General features: G+C 39.9%; 1 pseudogene; it reads right to left on the reverse strand.

Moving 5' to 3' along the window:
- Positions 1-7,750: 7,750 nt before the first annotated feature.
- Positions 7,751-9,346, reverse strand: LOC148552797 (uncharacterized; annotated as a pseudogene).
- Positions 9,347-9,943: the final 597 nt, after the last annotated feature.

Here is a 9,943-nt window from a genome sequence, read left to right on the forward strand (position 1 = left end):
ACACAAGAAAGGTCCTAGGATTTTATACTACACCCAATTCTGACTTCTATGGGTGCAGCATCTCTATTCCTGCCATTGGGATAAACAACTTTGAGTTGAAGCCTCAACTGGTCACTCTGGTACAACAAAACTATCAGTTTCACAGACTTCCACAGGAAGATCCAAACAAGTTCCTATCTGACATTTTGTAGATATGTAACACTGTCAAGACTAATGGAGTAAATTCAGAAGTCTACAAGCTCATGCTCTTTCCTTTTGATGTAAGAGATAGAGCAAGGGTATGGCTGGATTCTCAGCCTAAGGAAAGCCTAGATAGTTGGGAGAAGGTGGTCAATAGATTCTTGACCAAGTTCTTTTTACCTCAAAAGCTGAGCAAGCTTAGGGTGGAAGTACAAATCTTCAGAGAAAAAGAGGGTGAATTCCACTATGAAGCTTAGGAAGGATACAAGCAATTAATCAGGAGGTGTCCTCCTGACATGATCTCAGATTGGACCATGTTAGACATTTTCTATGATAGTCTATCTGAGATGTCCAAGATGGAATTGGACCACTCTGCAGGTGGATCCCTCCACTTGAAAAAAAAAATGCTTGAAGAGGCGCAAGAGCTTATTGACATGGTTGCTAATAACCAACACATATACACTTTTGAAAGGAACACTGTGAACAATGGGGCTACTCAGAAGAGAGGCGTCCTAGAGGTAAGTACCTTAGATGCCATCTTAACTCAAAATAAGCTCATGTCCCATCAGATCAACATGATCACCCAACACTTGAGTGGGACGCAGAGTTCAGAGGCCTACTACCTAGAGACGGCCTATGAGGTGGACACAAGCGATAACTCCTGGGCCACCATAGAGAAAGTGAACTACATGAGAAACTCCTCTAGAAACTCCAACAACAATTTCTATTTGAATACCTTCAATCAGGGATGGAAGAACCACCCCAACTTTGGGTGGAGAGACTAGCAGAAGCCCTAACAAGGCTTCAATAATAATCAGAATGGAATGAACTAAAATCTGTTCAATAATAAACCATTCGAAACTTCTCAGTAATAATTGGAAACACCCAGGCAAAGCCTCTCTGACTTGGCTGCCATGGTCTCCAACCTCTCCATTCATAGTTTCATAATAGAGACTAGGTCCTCCATTAGGAACCTAGAAATACAGATTGGTCAGCTGAGCAAGAGGATCCTATAGATCCCTTCTAACACTCTTCCAAGTAACACAGAAGTGAATCCAAAGGAGGAGTGCAAGGCCCTCATTATAGAGGTATTGACCGAACCCAAGGAGGAGCCTGCTATTGAAGAGCTCAAAGAAATCAAAGCTCATGAGGAGACTGATGGTATCACCTTGCACGCCCCTTTGCTGGAAGAAGAATCTGAAGAATACTCTTCTTCAGAAGAGGATGAGGAATCCAAGAAAGAGCAAATCACTCGGTACCTGGCAATCCTCAGGAAACTAAAGGCCAACTTCCCTCATACAGAGGCATTGGAGGAAGAAGATGAGCCTATGATACTGGCCAAGGAGTGTAGTACCTTGGTCTAGAAGAAACTTCCTCAGAAGCTACCGGATCCTAGAAGCTTCCTGATTCCCTGTACTATAGGGATCATCACTTTTGAGAAGGTACTATGTGACCTGGGCTCAAGCATCAATCTGATGCCTTTGTCTGTAATGAAGAGGCTAGGAATTCTAGAGGTGCATTGTGCAACAATCTCACTGGAGATGGCAAACAAGACCCTAAAAAGGGCGTATGGTATGTGAAGAACGAAACTCTCGCGCGATCTAGAATTTTCACAAATAAATTCGCATTGTAAGTATAGCTTCTAGACCGACAAGAATTCCTTTCTTACAAAAGTTTTGGTTGTCACTTAAACAACCCCAATAAAAATTTATAACCGAAGTATTTAAACCTCGGGTCGTCTTCTCAAGGAATTACAGGGAAGTATGACTTATTATTAGCTATGGAAAAGGTAGAATTTTGGGTTTTTAAAATAGGGAACAAGTAATTTGAATGGCAAGAAAAATAAATTAATAATAATAAAATCTCTTGGCAAGGTATAAGAATTTAGAATTTTTATCCTAGTTATCCTTATCAGATGTGATGAGAATTGGGTTTTAATCCCACTTAATTAAGTCAAGTGGACTAATTAGCTTGATCCTCAAGTCCTAGTCAATCCCTGTGGGAAGACTAGCTTTAGAGCGATCTAGATCAATTAGTAATCTGCCAATTTTAACCACTGCTGAGTTTGACAACTCAAGTGTTACCAATTACTTAACCAAAGTCAAAAGGAAGAAAATATCTAAATTAAATTAAAAGTATCCATATAAATAAAGCAAAATAAAGTCAAATCTAAAATACCTCAAAATATATTAAATATAAAACCAATCTAAACAATAAGAGTTCATAAATCAATTTGAGAAAATAAATAAAAAGAACATTAAACCTGGAAATTGAGAAGGAATAGTCCTAAATCCCTTAAGAGGAATCCTAATCCTAAATACTAAGAGAGAGGAGAGAACCTCTCTCTCTAAAAACTACATCTAAATTATGAAAGGTGAATAATGGAAGATCCCTCTCTGAATGGATGCATTCCCCCACTTTAGAGCCTCTAGTATGTGTTTCTAGACTTGGATCTGGGCCAAAAAGGGTTTCAGAAATTGCTGGGGGCATTTTCTGCAGTTTCTGCACGTAGCGTCTGTCACGCGTGTGGGTGGGTCACGCGTTCGCGTCATCTGGAGTTTTTCCTAGTCACGTGTACGTGTCAGTTATGCGTCCGCGTCGTATGCGTTCTGCTCAAGTCACGCGTCCGCGTCGTCCATGCGTTCGCGTCACTGCCTTCTCTTCAAAACTCCATTTTTATGCTTTCCTTCCATTTTTGTATGTTTCCTTTCTGTCCTCTAAGCCATTCCTGCCCTATAAAACCTGAAAATACTTAACACACAAATTACGGCATTGAATGGTAATAAGGGATAGTTAATTTTAATATTAATAAAGCATAGGAAACATGTTTTCATAAATCTCATAAAATGAGGAAGGAATGGTAAAATCATGCAATTTATATGAATAAGTAGGTGAAGACTTGATAAAAATACTTAATTTCAGTACAAGATGCATCATAAAATAGGGGTTTATCAACCTCCCCACACTTACACAATAGCATATCCTCATGCTAAATCCAAGAGAAAGAGTAAGGTAAAGTGGTGGAATTTCATGCAATGCAATCTATTCTAAATGCTACTACCTGAATGAATCATGCAATTCTAATTATCATCCACCTATGTATATATAAAGCTTTACATGTGGTTAGTTTGCTTCGTATTTTCAAGGAATCATATATGTACAAGTAAGGCCAAACCAAATTAAAACATGTTCACAATTGAGTTGGGTTAAAATATTTCACAAACTTGCAAGACAATTAATCAATTTAAATATGGATATATGGAAATGAGCTATTGAACCCTCACTGGATTTGTGTTTACTCTCTAGTCACTCAGTGTTTGGGGTTAATCACTCTATTCTTTTCTATTCATACTTTTCAAAACTTTGTTCTCCATCTAACCAATCAACAAATATTGAATACAGGCATACAAAAATCATGAGGTCTTTTTCAAGGTTGTAATAGGGCCAAGGTAAAGGTAAGGGTATACGTATAAGGCTAAGTGAGCTAACAAAGTGAATCCTTGATTAGTCTAAGATTTCACCTAACATATACATATTTTATATAATTTAAAATGCTTTACCTAGCTATCCAAACTTTTCTCACTTTTGTGTTACATGATCATGTATTGAATTTACTTTTGAATTTTGTCCTATGTGCATTGATTCTTTTATTTTGCATTAGGGGTAATTTTTTTTTGTATCCCCTTATTTAATTACTTAAAAGTTTTTTTTAATGCACATGGTAATTTAATTAATTTGGTTTCACATGAGCATGCTTCCAAAATCCTTATTATTTTATTGAATTAATCTTTTCCTATCAACCCATGTTCCCATGTTTCCCCACACTTAGTGTGCACCACAATTTCTATCTTAAGCTAACCAAGGATTCAACTTGGAATTTTTTATTTATTTATTTTTTTGCTTAAGGCTAGTGATATGGTTATAGAACAAGAGGGGATTAAAAAGGCTCAAGGGAACTAGCAAGGGTGATATAGAAGGTAAACTTATTTGGGATAAGTGAGTAATTTAAATAATGGCCTCAATCATCTCTTGGTATGTATTTATATTCTATATTGGACATATAGATTGAAACAAAGTAAAGATCACCAGAATAAAAAGAAGGGCGAACACACAAGAATGAAATAATTATGGTTAGACAATGTAACCATACAATTAAGCTCAAAAACTCACAGGTTGTGTGTTCATTGGCTCAAAAACCATATATCAGTTATGTATGTCATGCAAGTAGAAATCAAGAGTTCCCATTATGCTTAATGTGGATCTTAGGGTGGCCCTTAAAATCTTAGTGTTGTTCCTTGAAAAATATTGTATAAATTAACTAACATGTAATGCTATATATATACAAGGTGTGTGGATGTTTTGATTCTGTTAAAGTCTCTAGTTTACTCCTTTTATTTTCAATTAAATCAAACTATTATATGCTAAAAGGGTAAACTATATTGATTAATCCACATATTCTATAACTAATAAGTTTAGAATTGCAAACTAAGCTAAATATCTAAGATATAAACTAAAGTGCAAAATGCGGAAATAAAGTAAAAATACAGTAAAAGAACAATGTGCAAGTACTGAAAGATAAAAATAAAAATAAAATTAAAATACAGAAAAATAACAAGATAGGATAAAAAGAGTCTGAAAAGTGGTTCACCAAAAAGATTCGCCAGAGATGGCGACCTCCCCACACTTAAATAATAGCATCATTTTCGATGCTCACTCCAGCTGGGTGTGAAGAAGTGTCATCTTCGGAAGGATGTGCTGCTGGTGTCTCGGTGGTATACTGAAGGTCTGTAGGCTGGATAAGTGTAGGAGGATCTGTCTGCTGCAGTGGAGGCTCTGACTATAGAGGAATCGCCGGATCTGCGGCCTGGATCTAGTGTGGCTCTGCATGCTGTAGCGCAGCCTGCTCTGGTCCTGCCTGCTCAGCCTGGGCATGTGTCTCATGAGTGCTCGGCATCACATAGTTGCTCAGAATCTGGTGCCAGAGCCGAGCCTCATCATTCAAATATATCAGCTTGATTCCCTTAGGCATCACTATATTCTTTCCCATGACCCATGGGACAGTCAAATCAAGGGCTATTCTCTGCCTGACAGCATCCCAGTCAAATCTCATAAATCTCATATCCTCTTCAGCCTTTTGGTAACCGTCAGGCTTATCTGACTTAGGCTGAAGGTGGAGGATGTCCTCAATAGCTTCCTCAGTGACTAAAATATGTTTCCCTCTAAGGTGCACTGCATCCAGGGAAGTCTTGAAATAGTTACAGTAATATTCTCTGACCCAGGAAGCATTGACCTCTGTCAAGTTTCGTTCCAAGAAGAATCAGCCTCTCTGTTTTATCTGTTCGGAGGTGTACTGCTGTAGTTCTTCTGGAATTTTTAGAGTTCTTTCCAGGTACAGGTTCTTGGAAGTGGCAAACACTGGATACTTGAGCTCACAGTATCTGTTTGCAAATTTAACTAGAACTGTGACGGTGAGGAGCTGGTCAGCCTTCTCCTGCGGGGTAAAGTACTTTTCCCACCAAGAGTCGTCATGGAGGATATCCAAAATAGTGCTGGAGGATTCTCCTCGTTTTCGTTTACCAGTGGTTGCCTTGCCTTTTCCTTTCCTCACGGGATCATACATCCTGAAAAGCAGAAATAGCATAAAATAATTGAAGACTAAAGCAGGAAAACAAGTAGGCAAATAGGATTTATGAATGTAAGCATAAAGGCAAACGAGCAATAGAATTATGAAATGAGTTAAATATATGTACATTTTGGACTGTTTGTGAGTGAAAAATCTGAGATGAAAAATCATAATCCAAAATATATTATAAGTGGAATTCATGTTAATTAGGAAAAACAGTAATCATGCCTTGAGTTAGAAAGTTAAAGTAGTTAGTTAAAAACCGAAAAGAGAAGTTTGAAAGTTAAAATGGTTAGGAGTGAAAAAGGAGGAGTTAAAGTAAGTGGCATGAGAATGGTTTCTTAGTTAACAAGAATTGCACAAACTTGAAGAATAAGCAACTCATATTCAAGCAAGGATTGCAAGTTATTAATGATAATTCATATAGATGAAGGAGGTGTAAAATGAGAATGAAATCATCAATAAGCAAATGGAAACTCAGGGAACCATAAAGAATGAGAATGCTAGCCCGTGCATTCATGAATTGATTTGATTGTAGCCAAGTAATGCAAAATACGGAATTTTCAAACTCAATACATGAATGGTGTAGAATAAAACAATTTGCAGAAAATTAGGCAGTATTCCGGCTAAAATTGGATGTTCCCGGGTAATAAACAGTAGGAAAAATTAGTTCATATGAAATTAAATAGTGCTGAAAAGGTGAATATGGTGTAATAGCAGCAACAAGCATGAAAGAGTAGCATATGAGCATGACACCATTATAGCTAATTCAGAATTGCCAATCAGATAAAAATATGGAGCAAGAACGGTGCAATTATTAGGCCTAAATCGACTAACCACATCCTAGCTACCTAACCACCTAGAATCCACAACAAACATGCATCTCTAACTATCCTAATTTGAAAAGAAAAAATAACCAACTAATTAACTAATGAACTGGTAAAGGGAACGGTGTTCGGCGGAACCTGGTGTGGGTAGGATCAGAATATGAGACAGAGAGAGGGGGTAGCGGCGCTAGTGGCTGCACGGCAGTGGCACGGTGGTAGCACGGTGGTGGTTTGGATGGGGGCAGTGGCGGAGGGTTGTGGTTGTGTTGTTGGGTTAGGTTTAATGGAGGGGTGAGGAAGAAGATTGGGGGCAAAGGTATGGGGCTGTGGTGGTGGTCGGAGGTGAGAGGTGGCGCTGTGGTGGCGATTCGGTGGTAGGGGGCTCGGGTAGGGTTTAATGGCGGAGGGGGGAAGTGGGTGAGAAGGGAGGGAGGTGAGGGAAGAGAAGAAGGGGGCGAGGGTGTTGGCGGCGGTTCTGGGTGGTTACGGTGGTCTGGGTGGTTGGGGGTGGTGGGCGCGGTGGTGATGGTTGCAGAGGAAGGAGGGGGTTGCAGAGAAGGGAGGAGAAGGGGGGTATGGGGGCGCGACGGGTAGGGTTTCACGTGGGTTAGTTTAGTAGATTCAAATCCACGTGAACGCGTGCGGCACGCGATCGCGTGATTAGGGCAAAAAGAGGTATGATGCAGTCGCGTGATGGACGCGATCGCGTAAGTTGGGTAAGAGATGAGTGACGCGGACGCGTGAGGCACGCGAACGCGTCGCTGTGAATTGTACTAGACGCACAGTTCCAGCGTCGTTTTGGCGCAACTCTCTGTTTCCATTTAGGGGGCCATAATATCCACGCGACGCGGACGCGTCGCTCACGCTTTTGCGTGGGATAAGTATTGTGCAAGTGATGCGTTCGCGTCAGGGACGCAAACGCGTGGGCCGTTTTGTGCTAAATGCACACCAGCCGCACGATTCCAGCCCAACTTTCTGGGCGTTGGATCTTGACGCCGATTTCCAGTTCACGCCCACGCGTGGCTTGCGCGCTCGCGTGGGTTGATCTTTTTTTATGCAGTATGCAGAATTCAATGAATGTTATGCACAATTCCAGGTTCAATCAAAATTCAAAAACAGACTAAAATGGAAAAGGAACGATCATACCATAGTGGGTTGTCTCCCACCTAGCACTTTTAGTTAAAGTCCTTAAGTTGGACATTTGATGAGCTTCCTGTTATGGTGGCTTGTGCTTGAATTCATCCAGAAATCTCCACCAATGTTTGGAATGCCAACAGCCTCCGGGGTCCCAAACAAGGCACGTAAAGCCCTTGAGCAGTTTTAAACAGGTTCTCAGGCTTCTGAGGTGTTGAATGTCAGAACAGATTCCAGGATCCCAAACATTACTTTTACACCCGTTTGTGTCTTGATCTGCATTTTTCCAGCCGGGTGATAAGTAATCGGGATTCTCACTGTAGTGACCAAACAGCTTCCGAGATCCATACAATTGAGCTTGGCACCAATCCTTGCGCCTCAAATTAAAGTGTGAAACCTCATTGAATCTTGCATACCAACTCTGAGTGCGAGTCATTTTCCTTTTTCTCTTAAAGCCGTAAAGAGCTCTAAGCTGGCCATCTGTTTCAAGTAAACCATATTCAAGTGGAAAAGTAAAGATAAAAGCTAAGGATCTTACCCATTTGAAGTTTGTATTGGGTGGTAATGGCTTTGGGGTAGGTGTTTCCAGTGGTTTTGCAAGCTCTACTCCCTTGTGGTCTTCTGTAAATTCTTCCACTTCCTTGCAAACTTTTTCAATTTCAACCATGTGACGATCGAAGTCCTCGAGTTCTTCCTCAACATCACTCAAGTCATAAGTTGGAGGTTGAGAAAAATCTACCTCAGTATCATCTTCGTATTCACTTGGGGAAGATTCTTCTATCTCAAAGAATTCACTTGCGGATGCAAGTTCATTACTAAGAGAATTTGACTTGTGATTATAATCATCAAGGAAACTTGCGTCTTGGGTTATTCTGTCTAGTTCTTCATAAAATACCCGCTTTGGGGGTCGTGAACTATCCTCCTTGGCATCAATGGTAACGTCCTTGATGGAACTTTCCACAATTCTGGATTCCCACGGAGGTTCAGCGTCTCCTAAGTCTTCCATCAACTCTTCTTCTTCTTGGATAATTTGGGCTTCCTCCAATTGTTCCAGAACAAAGTCATGCTCCTTACTGTCCACTGGAGTTTCCAGTGTCTCCTTCATGCTACGTTCTTCATTAGATTCTCCACATGAAGTCAGGAGGATTCCTTGAGTGCCTGAACGTCTAGAAGATAATTGATTTATTGCTTGCTCCAGTTGATGAAGGGTTGCGTGAAATTGATCTACTGTTTCCTTAAGGCGAGCCTGTAATTCTTGAGGTGATGGATATGGACATGGTACATAATGAAGTGGTGGTTCTTGGGAGTAATTGGATTAGAATTGGGGTGAATAAGGATCATACGGTGGTGAATAGTGAAAAGGAGCTTGTGAGTGTGGGGGTTCAAAACTATGTTGAGAGGATGGTCTATGAGCACAGGGTGGGGCTTGTTGGTAACTACCAAGGGTTCCATCATATCTATCAGCTTGGTATGCATTGTAGAATGGTCCTTGTCCATGATATCTTGGAAGGTGTTGTTGCCTAAAGGGTTGATCAGATCCTCTTGGCTCCATCTATTTTTGATTGCTTTGACCGTGATGCATAGTCCTGTTATAGCTTCCACTCCTTTCAACAAATTTAGAACCAAACTCAAAGCGAGAGGGGTGAGAACTCATAGTAGCTAATAGAAGTAAAAAGGGAAAACAAAAACAAATAAACAAGTAAAAGAAAATATTTACAATAACCAATAATAAGGCACACGTTTGCAATTCCCCGGCAACGGCGCCATTTTGAAGAACGAAACTCTCGCGCGATCTAGAATTTTCACAAATAAATTCGCATTGTAACTATAGCTTCTAAACCGACAAGAATTCCTTTCTTACAAAAGTTTTGGTTGTCACTTAAGCAAACCCAATAAAAATTTATAACCGAAGTATTTAAACCTCGGGTCGTCTTCTCAAGGAATTGCAGGGAAGTATGACTTATTATTAGCTATGGAAAAGGTAGAATTTTGGGTTTTTGAAATAGGGAACAAGTAATTTGAATGGCAAGAAAAATAAATTAATAATAATAAAATCTCTTGGCAAGGTATAAGAATTTGGAATTTCTATCCTAGTTATCCTTATCAGATGTGATGAGAATTGGGTTTTAATCCCACTTAGTTAAGTCAAGTGGACTAATTAGCTTGATCCTCAAGTCCT

This window comes from Arachis ipaensis, chromosome B7 (genome assembly GCF_059453495.1).
Source record: "Arachis ipaensis isolate K30076 ecotype BB chromosome B7, ASM5945349v1, whole genome shotgun sequence".
Taxonomy (NCBI): domain Eukaryota; kingdom Viridiplantae; phylum Streptophyta; class Magnoliopsida; order Fabales; family Fabaceae; genus Arachis; species Arachis ipaensis.